Source organism: Mauremys reevesii, linkage group 11 (assembly GCF_016161935.1).
Source record: "Mauremys reevesii isolate NIE-2019 linkage group 11, ASM1616193v1, whole genome shotgun sequence".
In the NCBI taxonomy this organism is placed as follows: Eukaryota; Metazoa; Chordata; order Testudines; family Geoemydidae; genus Mauremys; species Mauremys reevesii.
The window spans coordinates 62,187,642-62,208,763 of record NC_052633.1 but is presented as its reverse complement, the minus strand read 5'-3'; the positions used below and the strand labels follow the sequence as shown (position 1 = coordinate 62,208,763).

At 40.1% G+C, this 21,122-nt stretch overlaps 1 protein-coding gene across 7 annotated transcripts in view; it reads right to left on the bottom strand.

The window, feature by feature from the left end:
• DPP10 (dipeptidyl peptidase like 10) overlaps positions 1-21,122 on the bottom strand; it is a 402,675-nt gene that overhangs the window by 58,802 nt on the left and 322,751 nt on the right. The window lies entirely within an intron of this gene.

Genomic DNA, 21,122 nt, shown 5'->3' with positions numbered 1-21,122 from the left:
AACAAATATCTTTATTTCCATCTATGAAAACAGATATAGCTGTATAGATACAGATTACAAATATAAATTACAGATATACATCACTGGTGTAAGATGGGAATTAAGTGAAATAAGAATGAGACCAAGGAACTGAGTACTGTTTGATTCTCTCTATGCTCTTATACCATGCACCTCACTGGTATCTGAACATCTTACACAAAGCACATCATAATAATGACCCTCCTATTGTAAAGTCTGGTTTCCTTATTTTTTCTCTGTAGATGTTTGGGAAGAATTTCTCTTTTCTCATTTTTCTTCCCCTCTTTTCTTCTTCTCTCCATTATTTTCATCCCTCACTCTTCAATGGCAAGGAATCAGTGAGGACACAGACAGAAATTAGAATCTTTTGGCAAGTGGCTGCAATTTGAACTTCAAACAAGATATCTTCTGCCAACAATTTGTCCCAGTAGCAATGAAAAGGGAGAAGTCTACAACCACCTTAAGCGGTCAGTGGTTCTCCTCCTTCAATGCTAAAATATAGAGCCCTCTAACATGTCCTGGATTTAACCCAATCGAGGGAGGAGGAGCAGGAAGAGGCCTACATCTGTCTTTTTACAGTATCTTCCCTTGCTTCTTCCCAGCCAACCCCAGCACTTTTTCTTAGAATTGAGATTCTTCTGAGGAGATCAGAAAGCTGTTGTTGTCTGGCAGGGGCCATGAACCACCTGGAGAGACTGGCCCACCTTTCTGAAGCCTGCTAAAATGGCCAGCCCCTTCTCTCTATCCACATCCCTCCTCTTGTATCTTAGTTCTTTTGTTGTAGTGACATTCAGGGAAAGCTACACAACAGAAGTGAGTCTTACACTTTGCTCTGATAACAGTGAGTTTTGAGGCTGTTTTCACCTCATTCAGTCTCATGCCCTTGCTGTTTCCAATGGTAAACCAAAGTGATATTTACACTCCAGCCTCCTGGTGTTTCTAAGAATTAGAGGAAGGAGCCAGTGGGTGAACACCTGGGAAGGGGCAGAAGGGTCTCCCTATTTTTGATGTAATCCGAGTCTAAGTTTGAAGTTAAGAATGTTAGAGCACTAAGAGGTGCAAGGAAGAGGGGAGAGAGAAAAGGAAGACCAAGAGAGAAAAAACAGGAGGAGCAGTGAACCTGATTGTAAAGATAAGGGTTTATAATGGAAGCAATGACACAACCCTAAGTATAGCACTATGTGCTTCAGCTAATGCAGAACAGTCCAGCACTTCTCCGAGCAAGGCATCAAACCTGTCCTCCACTCTCTACACTAGCTTCCCATAGAATTTTGAATCAGTTTGGATGATAGATCTCAGATAGATCTTTAAAAGAGAACTGGATAAATTATTAAAAGAGAACTGGATAAATTCATGGTGGTTAAGTCCATAAATGGCTATTAGCCAGGATGGGTAAGGAATGGTGTCCCTAGCCTCTGTTTGTCAGAGGATGGAGATGGATGGCAGGAGAGAGATCATTTGATCATTGCCTGTTAGGTTCACTCCCTCTGGGGCACTTGGCATTGGCCACTGTCGGTAGACAGATACTGGGCTAGATGGACCTTTGGTCTGACCCAGTACAGCCGTTCTTATGTTCTTATGTGAGTCCTTTACTTCAAAGTGCTCCGCAGCCTGGGCCAAGATATTTACAAATTTGCCTAAAGCTCTGAAATGAAGACCATAATTAACAACTCTGTTTCTCTGGCACAGTGGAACTCTCTACAAGGAAAAAGCTCATCTGTGTAGGAGACAGAACTTTTTCAGGGGCTGGTCCAAGACTATGGAATGAACTCCCTGAGGAACTAATGACCATTACAACCCTCATCACCTTTCACTCCAAGGGAAAGACACATTTATTTGATGTTGGCGTCTCTAACATAAATAGCAATGTGCATATTTAGTTAAAAAACAAATAAAACAAGACACTCTACTACATACACTTCTCCACCTGGGAAGAGTATGAGAGAACAAACATGTGACAGATGTTAGTCACATTACTTAACAGACTCCTGAAAGGCACTCACATAGTATGGTGATAAGCATGATATAAGAACTTCTGTAGAACAGAATACAATACTACTTCCTTTCCCTTGTTACATGGGGATCTTCTCCTCTCCTATCATATTCTTCCTTGAAACACAGTTCTTTTGGAATGTGCGATCCCTGATCTCTTCGTTGGCACTATCTACTCCCTCTTTCCCACCTGATGTTATAACAAACACACACCAGCAAAAGCAAACAAACTAACAAAGAGGAAAGGAAAATGGAGAATCACAGCTGATGTGAATTCCTGTAATAATGCTTCTGCCAAGTGGATTTTCCCAATCATTTTATTTTTTTGTTATCCCTCATCCCTCCTCTCACCCGATGTCAACATTCCTGATTTGTCCTAATTGTAAATTCCTTAGGGCTTATTCTCTTGCTTATCTTTAAAGTGCCATAGCCATGTATGCATTTGCCAAGCACACAATAATAATAAATAATAACAACAAAACAATTCATAAGAACATACACACACCATAATAGCTTTGCAGGCAGGAAAATGCAGATAACATAGCAATAGATAAACAATACATAATATAAGTTTTGGTGCTAACATCTCTTCGATATGCACTCAGGCTACAACACTGGGCTGCTTAATTGCAGTAAATGCATTTCCATAGATCATCTAAAAGGCCCAGGTATTTATCATATGTCTGCTTGTGGGAATAATACCAATCTAAGGTTAAGTATTCTTGACCTTATCACTGCTTTCCTCTCCCCTTCCCAATTATCAGTTGAAACAGATTTCCCTAATCATCTTTAAAGTACAGACATTTATTGATATTTAATAATATCTATATCAGGATTTCTACTTTATGAAGCAATAAAGCTAAAGAGTTTCATACCATGAGCACTGAAGCATGTTTTAGTTATTATCGGGGACAAAGGGTGACTTGGGACAAAGTTACTTCATGGTCAGAAATTCAAAATCCTATGTGAATTCAAACTTCAAGTAAAAATAATTGATGAAATGTTTTATGGTTTCAGCAGCTATATAAATTATCCAAAAGTATTGACCAGTAATTACATTTATATTTGAAGAACTGAAATTGGATGCAGTTCAGAATCTCTCTGAACCTGAAAAATATGACCCAACTTTAAGCTTGGAGAAGAGCTGGAATAAGAATTTTAATGATGCCAACTTTCTGAAGAAGGTAATGACGGGCTCTATAGTCAATGTATATTACTAAACAAAAAAAAAGGTGACCTACTTAATTATTTAAGGAAGCCTAGATGAAATACGATCATTTTGCCAAATAGTTTTTCTTTTAGCCAGTTAAAAGCATTTATTTATGCCAAGACAGATCCTCAGGCAGTGTAAATGGGTGTGGCTCCAATATGTAGCATTACCTCCAATGTATAAAGAAATGTTTTTAACTGGCTAAAAGAACAACTTGGAAAAATGATCTTATTTCATTTAGGTTTCTTTGAACACCTAGATCAATCTTGTCCAGTATTGTAGAACAATAACAAGGACAAAATATTACTTGTATTTCTTTTTTTCTTACTTTTAGGTTGTTTCTGTCTCAAATTGTGAAAACTTCTTTTATGGCTGGATGCTGTAGTGAAAAGCTTTCATTTAAATACTGCACTGTCAGTCAGCATGCAGGATTAAGAACTACTTTTATAACTGAACCATGAAAAGGGTCTTTAATCTTGTTACTACTATTTAGTATGTGTTGCTAATTGAATTTAATACACTGCACATAAGAAAATATCTCACAAGGAACATCCAGTTGTTGGTTCCACTAATCACATGGTCATTCATTCTTACTCATTATTATTTAATAAAGTGCCCCATCCCTATCTGCCCTGACCACCCAACCAGCCCTCTTTTCATCCTTCAAACATTCCCACAAACAGCCTCACATAATCTCTCATCACGAATTCCCCTTTCCTCTTCTTTACTCCTGATCTCAGACTCCAACCACTGTGAAATCTGTGCCTATCTTGCCCCACAGGAAATTCTTTCTTCCTATTGCACATGAGGAGTGGAGCTGCTGGGGACCTGTGCCCACCCTCTACCCATGTCCAGGAGCTAGGGATGACTTTATTTGTTAGCTAAAAACGATGAAACCCATGACACCGAGTGCAATACACATATTAACAAATTAAACAAGATTTAAACCCAGGACCTTGCAGAACTAAATCAACCACCTAGACTAAACATGCTGCTCTAAATCATCCCCTCCACTGCCGGGTCTGTGCAATGTTGTGCAGGATTTAGTCCCAAAAGAATAATGTGTTCATGCTTGATGTTGTAGAAATACCTTAGTATAAATCGCCATTAAGTTCAGTCATTCGGCCCCAGTCTGTAACTTTGAGCACTTGCTATAATTCATCTGGTGTCATTTTTGAGTTATAGGGGCCCATAAAAAGTGTTTGAAGCCAAAGAAATTACTCCATGCAGATTTCTTACAAATATATAAAAGACCAAAACCCCAGAGTCATTGGGTTTAAGACTTTTCACACTGTGGTTCATCTGAGAGAATTTATTTTTATAGATCAGTTGACCACATTCCACCCCTTGAAAACAAGATCTTTGAATGAAAATGTTCATATCTGCTAGTATAGCAAAGCAGATAGCACATAATTACAAAAACATTAGCACTAAAATCAATTAGTAGTAACCTTAACATGAAAATTGCTAACATTGGACTCAATCATGGCTTTGTGACAAGCCCTGAACAAGGGTCAGTGCATTGGTACAGTGCCCCAGGAGCAGCCCATGACTGTAGAAGTCAGGATCGGCCTCACGTTTTTTTGCTACTCGGGGGAGGGGGAGGGAATATGTTGTGCCAGGTCTAAAGTCCCTAGTGCAACATAATTCTCCTGACATGCTCTTCATGCCCACTTGCGATTCTAGTAGCTGGCACAATTGAGTAAGTTGGTGCTTTACTCTCCTTTGTTCAGCCCCCCAACCCAGGCCACAGGCTAGCCCACCGCTATGATTATAGTAAGAACAGTAATGTATTTTCCTAGGACAACTGAAGGCTGGAAAATGAATTTAATGCATATTATTTTTTGGACATTGCCACGCTGCATAATATTATAAAGTAAGCGTCTCGAATACACAGCAACAATGGATAAAACCACCTGTAATGTATCTTGTAACCAGCTGACACTGATCATCAGCTAATTTGGCAATGTGCTCCTTTCAAATAGCTCCAGCAACTGAAATCAGGAACGCTGAATGCAATCAAATGGAATCCACTTCCTTAGAATTTCAAAGTGAAATTGAGTTCTAACTGCAATGGAAGGAACATATTCATCTGCTTCCTGAATGTATAATTATATAAGTCTGAATTGCCATTTGGAGAGCCAGAGAACTGGGAATTATTTTGCCTGGCATGAATGCCCCAGCAAAGAGTAGACGTGGGTACCAATATTGCAAATTCCAAGCATTCAAAAATCATGAGCCCCGCCCAAGAAAAGATTTTGTTTTCTTTTTGATTTGCTCTTTGGATTTTGAGCTGTGCATTGGAACTGTGCAGGCAATGGTTTTCCTGTCCCACAAAGTTTTTGAGATTTCAGAAAATTCTCCTGTACCAAATCATGACAAAAAGGTGGTACCTCAAACATTTGTGCAAACTGAAAATCTGAAAATAAATTTGGTTTGGGTCAATCGAAATGTTTCATTTTAATAACATCAATATATTTTGTTTAGATTTTGACCACTTTTTCTTTTTTTTTAAATTATTAGAATTAAGTGACATTTTGAAATGAAAAGTCATTTAGAACTTGAAGCCCAGAATGTTTTGTTCTGAAATGTTGAAACACACATTCCAACAATTTTTATTTTCCCAAAAAAGTTTTTTACTTGAAAAATTTGTCAAAACCAGTCCTTTCCCACAAAAACATTTCAGTCATGATCAATCAGCATCTTCTGATGAAAAATGTTTTGTTGCAAAATCCCTGGCCAGTTCTACTTTATACTGCCCTCAGGTCACATTTTCAAGCTTTATTCTGCAAAACTGAGGTCTGTAAACTTATTTTATTATTGTTCTTTCTGAATTATGAATCAATTATTATTAGCTGTATTACTGTAGCATCTAGGAGCCCCAATCATGGACCAGGACCCCCTTGTGTTAGGTGCTGCCCAATTTTTTAAATAAGAACTCAGATTCTCATTTAATCACATGCCTCCAAGAGGTGGGGCTTGAAGGAAAACATGAAATATCACAAGACTCATGTTAAACTCATGAGAGTTGGCAATACTGGAGCAGACTATGTAGACAACACTGCAAACTGAGATGTGATTACAGCACAGGTATCATGGTATCATGCAATAGGTCAATAACGTGCGACCACTGGTAATTAGTACCGAGGGTCAATGTTGGGATATTGAAAGTCTTTTTCCTGAGTGTCTGGCTGGAGAGTCTTGCCCGCTTGCTCGGGGTTCAACTGATCGCCATATTTGGAATCAGGAAGGAATTTTCCTCCAGGGTAAATTGGCAGTGGCCCTGGAGGTTTTTCGCCTTCCTCCGCAGCATGGGGCAGGGGTTGCTTGCTGGAGGATTATCTGCTACTTGAAGTCTTTAAATCAGGATTTGGGGACTTCAACAGCTGAGTCAAGGGAGAGAATTATTTCAGGAGTGGGGGGGTCAGCTTTTGTGGCCTGCATCTTGCGGGAGGTCAGACTAGATGATCATAATGGTCCCTTCTGATCTTAAGTTCTATGATTCTATGATTAACTTTACCCACGCTCACACACCTAAGTGCTATAGTAACATAAATTAAATACATAAATAAGGGAAACCACATATCTGGGACACCAATCCTGAAAACACACACATTCTTAATGTTACTAATGTGAATAGTCGGGACTATTCAAAGTAGTAAAATTAAGCACATGTGTAACTGTTTACAGGAGCAGGGCCTTGGGGCACACTTGTTTACTTACTGAAAAGGGTGATGACATGTATTTTAACATCTTCCCTTGGAGTACTATCTCCAGAAGGGCCTGTGGGTATTGCTGATGTACAATTCACTAAGTGAATGTTGCAGGGTTTTTCTTAATACAAGCTCATGTCCAATTATTAATATGATGGTTTTACAGGGATATACTGAACACTAAAATTTGCTGACTGCATCTTTCAAAATTATTAGAAGAGGAATTGCTAAAAGTATAGCAGAGTGATATTCTCATAAATTCATCAATGGCTTTGTGCCTAAAACGCTTTCCCAGCTTTTAGGCATGATGATAAGAAAATAAATTGAAAAAAGCATAAGGTGGAACCAGGCTACGCTATCTCACATGAAAATTGCATTACTATTTTTTAACTGCTTCTCACCACACCCTTTAGTATTTGGGGCATAGACCACTTAGTGAATAAAACTTCAAAGTGTGTAAATATCAAACTCGAACCTCAACGTTGCATGACCTATTATTTCATTAGAGAGTTATTTGACAAACCTATTCATTTTCAAATTTAACAAGCCAACAAAATCTAGCATGTGTTTAATTAAATCTTTGTCTTTAATTAAACATATCTTTAGGAATAATTTGGATTAGCAAGAAATTTAATTCTGATAATAATCAAATTCACTTCAATTTAATGTGAAGAACTGAAGACTCTTAACTTTAATGTTTTCGATGCGACACTAATCCTTTCCCCCCTTCTGCTGCATCTCAGTCAGCGTCATTGATTCCTCAACTAAATTACCTTCTTTCAAAATACTTGTTTATGGTTTGTAAAATGTTTCACAATATCAAATTATGAAATATTCTTCAAGGACTAATTCCTGTGGGCAGCACCCAGTCCAGGTAGTTAGGGTCAGATAATAGGCAGATGTGCAAGGGTGGAGAAAAAGTCTCTTTAAACTACTGCTAATAACTGGAGCAGTTCCTGGGCCTTCTTAATCACTTCCACCAGTGCAGGTGGAGAGGATCCATGGACTGCTAGAATCTCCAGATACACCCCCAACCCTTCTCTCAGCCCCCTATGTATTTCAGAGCAGGGTGTCTGAACGGAGCTGGATTTTGGGCTATGCAGAGGATGTGCACCTTTCTTCTAGTTCCACCGTCAGTGGCCCCCTTTTCCCAGCATCTGGCCATGGAGGGCAGGATTGGATTTACCCTGAAGAGATCTGCACACATTTTAGAGATACATCTGTGCTGCAAAATTTGACTCTGAATGTAGAAGCAAATTCAAACTTTCTTGAAGTCCAAGAGTGTTCCATTTCTCCCCAGTATAGATGTACCGACAGCTCAGCATGCAGTCTTTACATTATTTATCTTTCACTTCATTGGAATTATGGACATCAACAAGGGTTCAGATGCACAGTGCAAAGTTAAGATTCCGAGATGAACTTCCCCCAAAATTGCGGGTGAGGGGTTGGAACTAATGGTTTAATTTTGACCTATTTCTAATACATCTGCTTTGGTCTAGAATGTGATAAATAAATAAAATAATTAAATAATAATGGAAGGTACCGATAACAATCAAACAGAATTGTAGTTAGCATATCCTTTAAGATAATCTGACTATTCATCATAGCGTCACTGAAAAACTAATCCAGATCCTAAACTGGTTAGCATAAGAGGAAATCCTATTCTAAGATAATGAGTGAATTTTTCCAATTACTTTTTTGTAGCTTGTCTGTGACCAATTTGCATGACTCTAAGATTGATAACAACAAGACAAGCAGCGTGCACCATCAAAGATAATAGAAATATGCACTGCAAGCTGTGAGGGTCAATGGATTCTGAAACAATTTACCCTCTACCCACTAGTTTTAATAGCCTCCTGAAATTTAATGTTCAAGGTGAAATGATAACACCAAATGTCCAGTGTCTTGTCTTGGGGTAATCAACAACAGTACAATCCCAAGAAAACAGAGGTTTGTCACATGCTACAGAATATGTTAGCACCTCCGGCATACTCCAATTCTGAAAAGTAGTAACATTGTTGTTAGTAAGACTGGGAAGATTAATGAATTTCTCCCGAGACTGGACTTGTTTATGCTCATCCGATGTCAACTCTAAAAGTCCGTCCCCCCCAATTTTTTTTCTTTGTTTTTAGCCTCCATGTGTTAAAGTAAATCACGGTTATAAAATAAGGGAGGGGCAGTTATGTTAGAAAGTAAGTATGTAAGTCTGATTACTCACTCCAAAAATAAAAAAGCAAATGAATCATTATCTGGATCATAAAAAAACCCAAAACCAAGACAGTTTAAAAGCACAATCACATTTTACTATTTTATTTAAGAATCTATATTCTCTGTACATAGCACCATGCAATATCCCTGTCATAAATGCAGCATTTAACATGAACCTTTAAAGCTGATCACACTCAAGCATGTCTACAGTGCAATCGGGAGGTGTGACTGCAGCAGCTGTAGACATACCTGAGCTAGCTTTGAACTAGCTTTCAATGGAAGAAAGGAACCTACATTCCTTTGAGGATCTGTACCCATCTGCTGAAAGCATAGGGAGTTTGTGGGCCATTGGCAAGCCAGGGGATCTGAAACTAGTTCAATCTCTCACAATCAGGTGGGGGAAGGATACAGCAGCAAGGGAGGCAACTGCAACACAAGGCTACAGAACCACAATGCTGCTTCACTATTGTTTCATTGTCTGAAGCACAGTTCTTATTTGGGCTGCTTGCTGACCAAGACTTACATTCATGCCTTTCTTGCCAGGAAGAGCTCATACATTTCTAACTTGAAACTCAGGTAGTTATATGGCCCTTCACAACATTCAGGTGAGGTGGGGTGTCAAGACAGCCTATACCAGGATGGTCTAATTCCTTCTAGGCCAGGAGGGTGGGGAGAAGACAGCTGTGTTCTGTAGCGGTGCCGGGACTGCCAACCCAACTGGACAGCATCAAGTGATTGGGGCTGATGGTTACCAGCTGGAAGATATAAATGAAGACTCCAGCTCTAGGAGAGAGTCTGGGACTAGCAGCGGGTTGGGAGTATGCTTGCCTGTATGTAGCAGAGGACTGTGAAGAGGCCTGGGGACCCTCATAGACTGGAGAAGGTCCTGATTAGTAAGTTGTGGAATGCCAGAGGCTGCTATTAGATAGGCGGAGAGCAGGAGAGAGGACTATTACTTTACGATGTTATTCCATGTTTATTTTATGTTGAAGAATAAACTAAGTCCAGAGGCATGGGCTATAAATTTGGGAGTGGCCAATTCATTGGCTCAGGCTAGTGATTGAGTCCAACTTAACGCACCATTGGCATTATACAAATATATTATACATAATACAAATAATATATGATAAACAAAGGCAGTACTATTTGTGGTCAAACACCAACATTGTGCTTGATGTTATACGAGATACAAAGACACAGTTGTTGCACAATGTCCCATCCTTCATGTGCTTAAGTTTGAGTCCTTAAGACCCCAATCCTGCAATGACAGGTGAACAACAAGAATAAAAGAGGCATTTGGAGACCCAGATGATTTTTTTTCTTTTGTTGTTTAAATACAAATGGAAGTAGTGGTATATTTAGAGGGGTTTGCATCGGAAGGCATCATGGAAGTAGTGGAGTGTCTGAAGAAGAGGGTGGGATCCTTGGGAAAGAAAGGAAAGTGGGAGCGGATCCAAGAGACTATGAGGCTGACACCACTGGCTGAGTGAAGAGGATAAGGTGCAATGTGATATCAAATGAGCGGAGAGACGGAGATGCAAAGCTGGAGTTGTGCAGAGCCTTGATAGCTAATGCAATAATCTTACATTTAGTTCAATAGACGAGGTGCAGGAACTGGATAATCAAATAGGAGATGACATGGTTCAAGAGGAAGGGTAGGAAGATGATTTTGGGTACTGGATTCTGGGTAGATTGGAAGCAAGCGATATGTAAAAGGAGGCCAGAGAGAAAGGGTTTAGTTAAGGTGGGAGATAAACCCCAAAGTGTTTTCGCTGCAAGGACAGTAGGAGGGTGGACAGGTTTTATATGTATAGAGCAGAGAAAAATAATAGATCTAATACATTTTTAAAAATAAAATTCCCTATAAGTGTTAAAGACATTTAAGATATCTACATCACGTCTTATTGTGATTATTACATTATTACTGCTATCGGATATTATTATTTCAGAAGCATCTAGAGGATCGAAGTGAGATCAAGGCCTCACTGAACTTAGCACTGTACAATCATAATAAGATATATTATACTTTAAACAGATAAGATAAACAAGGGAGATGAAAGGAAATGAGTTCCTGAGAGGCTAAGTGACTTGGCAAAGGTCACACAGGACCCAGACAGGGCCGCCCAGAGGATTCAGGGGGTCTGGGGCAAAGCGGGGGAGCTGCGGCGCTTGTACTCACCCGGCAATGGTCTGGGTCTTCGGCAGCATTTCGGCGGCAGGGGACCCTTCAGTCGCTCCACGTCTTCAGCAGCACTGAAGGGCCCCCCCCACCGAAATGCCGCCAAAGACCCAGACCGCTGCCAGGACAGGGCTCACAGGGCCCCTGCAGGGCCCGGGGCAAGTTGCCCCACTTACACCCACCTCTGGGCAGCCCTGGACCCAGATCCTCAGACTCCAGCTCAGCATCTTACCCACTGGACCAAGCTGCCTCTCTTTTTGCTCCGAACAAGATAAAAGCTTCACTGTGCTGCTGCTGCCTGAAACAAGTGTGGCTATTTCCATCCCGCATACATTCCCTGGTTAACCTCCACCATTATAAATGCTGCTGGGTACAGCTGAGCAAGGAGTCCATCACATTGTAAGTGTAGTCTAAGTTCCATGGCTTCTTCTAGTGACACGTCCTGATAATTAATTCTTCAAAAGCTACAAGATGTTTTTCCATCTGGGCCTGTCTCTTACCCATTTGTTCTCTCTCATGTTTAACCATATGATATTAACCAGGGCCAAATCCTGCATTCCTCTGATAGATCAATCTTCACTCAGTAATATTTCCAAAGGAAGCCTGCAGAGCCCACAAATGCTAACACACTTAAATAAAAACAATATCATGTAAATAACATAAAGATCCCATATTTTCAATATTTACAGGTCAGACATTTTATTATGAACTCTGGATATAAGACAACTCTATCTGGACCTTTAACCACTTGTGAGGAGCTGATCCAGGAGCAAATTGGAACAAAAAGTTTAGTTTCCAAGACACACAATTTTGATTGAAAAAGATGTTAAGAAAACAACCCAGATAAAAAGATGAGAGAGAAACCTGGACAAAGAAATCAATCCGGCTGAATGGGTCTTTATATGTGAGAGGGGATACACATCTTCAATCTGTGTAGCTCAAAGAAATTTTTGATTAATCACTCTATAGATGGCATTTGACTCCACATAACATCCCTCGTATTTTTGCTACCAGGCAGGCGCTCAGTTTGAAGAGTTCTGGGGAAAGGGGAACAGACTTGCACATGTGGTAGCTGTATACAGGAATTAGCCAGTTTTGGGAGGAAATTATTAAAGAGGTTTATCTTATGACAAAATGCTGGCTGTTTAGAAATCCCCTGATCTGCTTATTTAATAGTCCAGTAAACAATCTGCATTTTAAACCGAACACATTAATTTATCTTTTATTGTTAGCAGCAAGATCTGCATACCTGGGTAGGGGAGTAAGAGGGTCCTTGCTCCAGGACCTGTAACAAGGGTAGCTGCTATGTTCTGCCTGCCTGCCTCTGTGGGAAAGGGCAGAACCTTGATATCTTCCCACCACACATCCCAAGTAAGTGACATTAGTTCCATTTGTTTCAACTGGAATTTTGGGGAGAATGGAAATGAGCATAAATTTTCATTCTAATTAGTGGGGTGCATGAATGATACACAAGGAGCAAATTATTTCTGGGTAGGTGGACACACCATGGTTGGAGGCTTCTGATGTTGTTCAGCCCATTCCTAGTTTCAGGCTTAATCATGCGGTATGGAAAATGGCAACTGGAAAGTTCACTGACAGAAAGGTCTGTGTTTCCCTTGATTTACAAATAATATTTTGAACTGTCCCCCAATTTCAGGGAAAATTAAAATCAGACCTCTGGAACTGTATGAAACCTGCAATTGTCACTTTGCAAAATACTTGCAATAAAGATAGCAAAATTGGCTCTAATTTGTGCAATGTTACCTCATTTGCCATCATGTTCTAATTATCAGTTTAGAAAAATTCTGCAAATTGTTCCAACAGAAAATACTAAAGATTAGCTTCCATTGGTTAAAACAAACCCCAAAGATTAGCTTCCATTGGTTAAAACAAACCCCAAAGATTAGCTTCCATTGTTAAAACAAAAGTTGTATGGCCAAGCAGCAGTAACTAGACATTACGGTCACAAACATGTTTTAAAAGACCTAACTTGGCATTTTCTTTCACACCTTCACTTTCCCAGAGCTCTAACAGACACATGCTTGTTTCTAAACCATGATCCACTGATTATATTGCCCTCAGTTATGGCATATACTTATTTTCTATTCTCCTGCCCCAAGGTTCTGTTAAGATAATTTATTTAGAATACCAGAAAGTCTCTACCTTGATGGCTTCTTTTACCACTATCCAATGGATTCTAATATGTATGCTACTGCTTCTTACTTACATAAAGATATGACAAGACAGCCCTGCTAAATGGCTGCTTAATCTGACAGCTATTAAACCAGGTCAGGTGCATACTTGATGATGTATTTACAATTCATTCTCCTTCCAGTGCACTTAGGGAAATCCAGGGATCAAATCCATCCAACATAGCTTGTTCTCTTAGCCTCCATGGCAACATTATGGCTTCTAATGTCAAAACCTACACTTTGGACTTCTCAATTTTTAAGTATCAACTGTAGTAATTAAAAATATGCAACCCAAACAATATTTTACGTTACTAGTCCCTGATTGCTTAGGGCCTCCGAGTCTAGCAAAGTTAATTGGAATTTTTCCAAAGACTAAAATCTTTGATTTAAATAAATTTCACATTTTCAAAATTTGCTTTAATTCCACATTGGAAAGAAATCAAGCCCTCTACTGGTATACATGCAGTGACACTTGGTCATGCCTTGTACATTTTTGGAAATCTGCTTTTCTAATGGCAATACAAAGGGCGAGTATGTGATACGCCTGCTCAGGCTGACTTGTAATGTACACCGAAAGAAGCCCCATTGAAATGGTTTGGGCTACTCACAGAGTAAAGTGTTACTCAGTGCAAGCTGTCTAGGGCATGCACTGTGAGCTTAAATTCTCTGGTCTGCTATAGCTGCTCTGCACCTCTCAGGCAGCGCAAAATGGCTAAGTCAGAGGCTGGGAGTGGAGAATTCTCTTTGTGTAGGCAAACTCTCTGCAGATTTAAAACTTGCAGAGGCGGCATACACCCACCCTGAGTCAGCTGCCTCCGCTTACCCCAAGCTCTGGCATAAGAGACATATTAGGGAAGGAGAAAGTCATGATAGGAGTTGGTGGGCTGGGATCTTGGACGGGTGAAGCTCACTGTTTTACACTAGTGGCCTGAACTAGTACAGTTCCTCAGCGTCTCTAATTTAAGCTGGGGTTGGGCCGTGTGGATTAGGCAACCGTGACGAGCTCCCTACACTGAGCTAGGCTGCAGGAGAGAATATACTCTTGTGTTTCTTTCTGTATGGAAAGCACCTGACACACTGTGAACGATACAGAAAATAAATGGTAATCAATAATAACAACGGCAACCAGCCCAGTTTAGAAAATTGGGCTTATTTTCTAAAAACATTTTGATTAACCAAAGGAATTTTCACAAGGGGAGACACAATGACAGGATTTTCTGGAGGGTGGGGGGAATTAATTCAATAACTATCGATTAGTTTGACATAGGTGGGTCTTAAAACATTAATTTTTCAAGTTTTACAAAGTATTGTTTTGTTTTTCAATTAAAATACATTGGAGTGGGGCTCAGATAACATGCAGGTGTGAGTGATATCAGAACAAAAACAGAACACAAGTACTTTTTCCATGCTAACTATTACTTCTTCCCTGATCATTATCACTATGTTACGCTAATGCAACTGTCTCAGAGTCGTGTGCTAGCATCATCATTTTTCTTTAAACTGCAAATTAGCTACATGACTATTACATCTCAATAGATATTTAATTAGTTTAAAATCTGCTGTATGAAATAATGAACATTAATCACAACACAGCTGCTAAATACCCATCATAGGTCTATATCTATGCTGACATAAATTGGTACTGTACAATATCTGGGGCTATCCCATGTGGTTTCAAACTCATGCAAATACAGATCCTCAATCTTTGTAATCGCACAAGACATAGCAAAATTACACCATTGTCATAGCCAGAACATCAATTTGATGCCTGGGTCTATCTCTTCACCCAGTGGGGTGGCAGGCCTCTTTTGAAGAACTTTACTTGAAGTCTGGTGGTCCCAATACATTGTAGATTTCTTTAAGGGACTGTATCGCTCAGCCATGGGGCTCTGGTGTTGAGTAGCACAACACTGAACACTCTACACCACCCCCACGCCTCTTTTCCTCACTGGAGCAATGGTTTGCAGATGGCCTATGACTGATGAAGCAGCAGGGAATAAGCTAGAGTGTTGGCTATAGATGCATCACTCTTACATCATAGACTCAATTAACGCGGGCTCATATTACAGGGCTAAAAATAGCAATGTAGATGTACCTGCTCAGGCTGGAGCCCAGATTCTGAGATATGGATCACACACACACTAGGTTTCAGAGCCTGGGCTCCAGCCCACTGGGAACATCTACACTGCTATTTTTAACCGTTTGGTGTGAGCCTGAGTCAGCTGACCCAGGCTCTGAAACTTGCAGCCCTGGAGGTTATTTTGAAGTGTAGACAAACCCTCTCATGTGACCTGTCTGGTTCTAGGACACCTGTTCTTTCCACGTCCAGTTCCAATTGCTAGAAGTCACCTTTACTACTCATAGTTTGGGATCCAATTTCAGTGGGTCAACCTTTATTTTCACATTTTAAGTTTAGGAGACTGTAAAAGGGGCATGCCATCCCCACATACTTCCTTGTGGTCAGGCACAGGTACACTCTACCCTAATCTCCCTAATGGGTGGGAGTGGGGGATCAGTAAGTTCAGCAGGTCTTCTACGTATTGAATAGTGCCCCCCTTCTGAGGGTCTCATTTGTTAGCAAAAGGTTTAATTGAAACATGAGAAAGCCCTTCACCCAGGCAAGGAGGTGGACTCTGTCGGAGTTAACAGTGTTAATGTAGCTTTGTTGGTCCCAAGATATTAGGTAGACGAGGTGGGTCAGATAATTTCTCTTATTGGACCAACTTATTGGTGAAAGAGACACACTTTCAAATTTGCACAGAGCTCTAGAAAAGGTATTCAGGGTGTCTCAGCTAAATACAAGGTGGAACAGGTTATTTAGCATGAAGAGTTAAAATGTTGTAAGAGAACATTCAAGGTGAAGTGGCCAGTGAAAACCTCTGCAGTCACAGGACGAAGGAAGGTTAGTGGGTTACAGACTGTGGTAATGAACTATAAATCCAATGTCTTTACTGAGTCCATGATTTTTAGTGTCTATCAGCATTAAGTTCCTGGGCTCCTCTTTTGAAGGTGTTGTGCAGGTTTTCACTGAGGATGAGGACTGAGCGGTCAGATATGGAGGGATCACTTTGTGAAAAGTGTTCACCACAGGTGATGAGATGTTTTTGTCTTTTATCATTTTCCTGCATGAGTTCACTGGAGAGCGTAGTGATTGTCTTGTTTCACCGACAGAGTTGTTCCTATCAGTTTATCACTCCCACCTCCAAGCCCCTTTTCGCCACAAAGCATTCTCAATCTTCAGTCCTTCCCTGGAGTAAGGGCCTTTGCAGGATCTTCTTGATGAGTACATCTTTTCTCAAGGGCCTAGTGCTGCAGGGCTTATACCCCTTGGATGAAATCCTGACTCCAGATACCAATGGCAAAATTCCTATTGACCTAGTGGAAGCAGGATTTCAACTCCTTACCCCTGGAATCTGATAGATCATTCACGGGATAAGGTACCGTTCATGGTGAATAAGAGTTCAATTCTGACACTAAGGGCCTGGTCTACACGGGGGGGAGGAGGGGGAAATCGATCTAAGATATGCAACTTCAGCTATAAGAATAGAGTAGCTGAAGTCAACGTATCTTAGATCGAATTAAAATTACTTATTTCGCGTCCTCGCGGTGCTGAATCGACGGCTGCGGCTCCCCCGTCAACTTTGCTTCCACCTCTCGCACTACTGGAGTTCAGGAGTCAATGGGAGAGTGATCGGGGATCGATTTATCGTGTCTGCACTGCACACGATAAATCGATCCCCGATAGATCGATCGCTACCCGCCGATCCGTCCGATAGTGTAGAGGTACCCTAAGAATAGCTGCAGGAGAACAGGAAAGATACTGATGTTTCCACCAGCAGAATCCAGCATCAAGTGGATTAGCATTAGTCCACACAGGGAACCAAACCTAATGATGGCATGAACACAGTCTGAGGGGACCAGAACACATAAATGTGATTTGCTTTCTTCTGCAGAATTAGTGGTTTTACTTCCCTAACTTGCCCCTTATTGAACTATACATTAGACCAATACTACTGAAGGGACTCTCTCTCTCTGAAAGACTTCAATAGTTACATATGATTGTTTTTGTTAATAAACATATCTGGTTCTGGAGCCTGAACTGGGAAAGCACTATACCTGTCAAGCTTCCACATAAAATCAGCGAGGAGTCCTTGTGGCACCTTGGAGACTAACAAATTTATTTGGGCACAAGCTTTCGTGGGATATAACCCACTTCATCAGATCTGAAAGCTTCCAAATGTTTGCTTTATGAGATTTTAGAAGAAAATCACCTTGAATTTTTCCCCCTTTCCTTTTCTCTGGATGGTAAACACCCAGCTCTTATCATTTACTCACAGCTACAACTGAAACGTGAATGAGTTCTAAAGGCACTTTTATTGCCATACTGTTCTTTGAGTCTAGGAATCAAAGAGATATCTGTTCAAATGAACCTCTGAAAGGCTACACAAAAACTTGGCACAGTAAGCTTTTGTGTGTGGATCCTCCAGTTTGCTTGTGAACATAACTATTCAATCTGATCACATAGGCAGATGTGCAAAATTTACAGGCTGTATTTTCGAGGCTTATTTGAAAGTGCGGCCCCTAATATAACTAACCTTCTAAGATGTATTGAGACAGGGGAAAAAAGGCATTTCCCACCTTTGCAGGAAAAGGCTGAATCAGATTTTGATCGCTCTCAAGTGGAAATTGCTACAGTGTTAGATTTTTGAAGCACGACCCTCTTCATAGTTAATTCCTTCGAAGGTCACAGAAATGTAGGGCTGGAAGGAACCTCTAGGAGTCATCCAGTTCAGTCTCTCATGCTGAGGCGGGTTTAAGTCAACCTAGACCATACCTGAAAGGTGTCTAAACTGTTCTTAAAAGTCTCCAGTCATGGGAATTCCGCAACCTCCCTTTGAAGCCTATTCCAGTGCTTAGTTATTCTTATAGTTAGAAAGTTTTTCTTAATATTAAACCTAAACCTCTCTTGCTGCAGATTAAGTCCATTACTTCTTGTCCAAGCACCAGTGGACAAGGAAATCAATTGATCACTGTCTTTTTTAAAACAGCCCTCAACGTATTTGAAGACTTATCACCTCTCAGTCTTCTTTTCTCAAGGCTAAACATGCCCAGTTTTTTAAAATCTTTCCTCATAAGGTCAGGTTTTCTCATGTTTGTTGCTCTCCTCTGGACTCTCTCCAATTTGTCCAAATCTCTCCTAAAGTGTGGTGCCCAAAATTGGACACATTACTTCAGCTGAGGCCATACCAGTGCCTTTTAGAGTGGGACACTTACTGCCCCTATGTTACATAGGACACTCCATAGGACTACATCACATTGTTGACTCATATTCAATTTGTGATCCACTACAACCCCCTTGTGATAAATGAAGGGGGAAGTTAGCTATAAAATCCCTTTTAGTAGCTGTTCTCTACTTGCTTTACCTGAAAAGGGTTAAGAAGTCTCACTGCAGGCATAGTTAAAAGGAAGTGAATGGGCACCTGGCCAAAAGAGCCAGTGTGAAGGCTAGAACTTTTTAAAATTGAAACAAGACGGCCATTTTGTCTGTCTGTGTTGTTCTCCTGGAGAGAAGGGACAGAGCTGCTATGCTGTAAGAACTTGGGTCAGGTATGAACAATCATCAGATCATACCTAGAAACTACTCATTTACAACCCCAGATATGTAAGTAGATCAGGAAATGTCTAGGAAGACATGATTAGGTTTATCTCTTACTTCTTTATGACTTGTGAACTCCTCTGTGCTAACCCCAAATGCTTTTGTTTTGCTTGTAAACTTTAAGATGGACCTCCAGAATGTTATTCTTGATGATTAATCCTTATAAGTGTTTTGTTTTTAAATCTAGCAATAGCCTGAGTTTCCAGATGTATTTTTTTTCTTTTTAATAAAGTTTACCTTTTTTAAGAACAGGATTGGATTTTTGTGTCCTAAGAGGTTTGTGCACATGTTGTTTAATTAGATGGTGGCAACAGCTGATTCCTTTGTTTTTCTTTCTCAGCTCTTCCCTGGAGGGGGCGGTGAAAGGGCTTAAGGGTACCACAGGAAGGAATTCCCAAGTGAGCCTTCCTGGGTTTTCAAAGGGGTTTTGCACTTGGGTGGTGGCAGTATCTACTTATCCAAGGTCAGAAAAAGCTGTAACCTTGGAAGTTTAATACAAGCCTAGAGTGGCCGGTATTAATTTTTAGAATTCTTTCAGGTCCCCACCTTCTGCACTCGAAGTGCCAGAGTTGGGGAATCAGTCTTGACACCCCTTTTCAGCTGTACTATTGCCTAGCCAGTTATTCCCCATCTTGTATTTGTCCATTTGATTTGTCCTTCTTAGGTGTAGTACTTTTCCACTTGCCTTTACTGCATTTAATCTTGTTGATTTCAGGCCAATACTCTAATTAATCAAAGTCATTTTGAATTATAATCCTGTCCTCTAAAGTACTAGCCACTCCTCCCAGCTTGGGTTCAAGTGCAAGTTTTATAAGAATGCTCTCCACTCCTTTATCCAAGTCATTAATGAAATAATACTGGACTGCAGGACTGATCCCTGATAACCCCACTAGAATATGTCCTCCCAGTTTGATAAATGATTGATCATTACTCCAACTATGGTCTTTCAAGCAGGTATGCATGCACCTTATAGTATTTCATCAAGACCACACTTCCCTACTTTGTCATGTGGGACTGTGTTAAAAGCTTTACTAAAATCAAGATATCACATCTAATCATTCTCCCCTACCCACTTGGCCAGTGAGCCTGTCAAGGAAGGAAGTGAGGTTGGTTTGGTATGATTTGTTCTTGAAAAATACATGCTGGCTATTCCTTATAACCCTATTATGCTCTAGGAGCTTTCAAATTGATTAATAATTTCTTCCAGTATCTTTCCAGGTATCAAAGTTAGGCTGACTGGTCTATAATTACCCTGATTGTCTTTGTTCCCCTTTGTTAAGATGGGTAATATGTTTGCCCTTCTTCAGTCCTCAGGTTTTCATGAGTTCTTGAAGATAATTGCTAACGGTTCTGAGATCACTTCAGCTAATTCCTTAAGTACCCTAGGATAAATGCCATCAGACCCTACTGACTTGAATACATTATTTAAATATTCTTTAACCTCTTCTTTCCCTATTCTGTCTTATGTTCCTTCCTCCTTGTTATTATGTATTGTTTTAAGTATCTGGACACAATTAACTCTTTTAGTGAAGACTAAAACAAAATAGGCATTAAACACAGTCTTCTTGATATCATGTATTATTAGCTTTCTTTCCTAGAGAAATAATGGACCTATACTTTCCTTTGTTTTTCTCCTAATGTACTCATAGAACCTCTTCTGATTGCCTTTTACATCCCTTGCTAGCGGTAACTCATTTTGTGCTTTAGCTTTTCTGACTTTGTTGTTACATGCTTGTACTGTTTTTTTTTGTACAAGCAGCACAGCAGCACCATCCTACAAGTTGTCAAACTACTAAACTTGCCATTCATATGGTTAACAGGAAAAAAGAACTTGAAAATTCAGATATGCTGGGTAGCACAATACATGTTGATCAATACAGTGTACAGGATGTTTAAGAAGACAGAGATATTTCTATTTTTTTCTTTCTCTAGCAGTCTCTCAGAGGATAAAGTC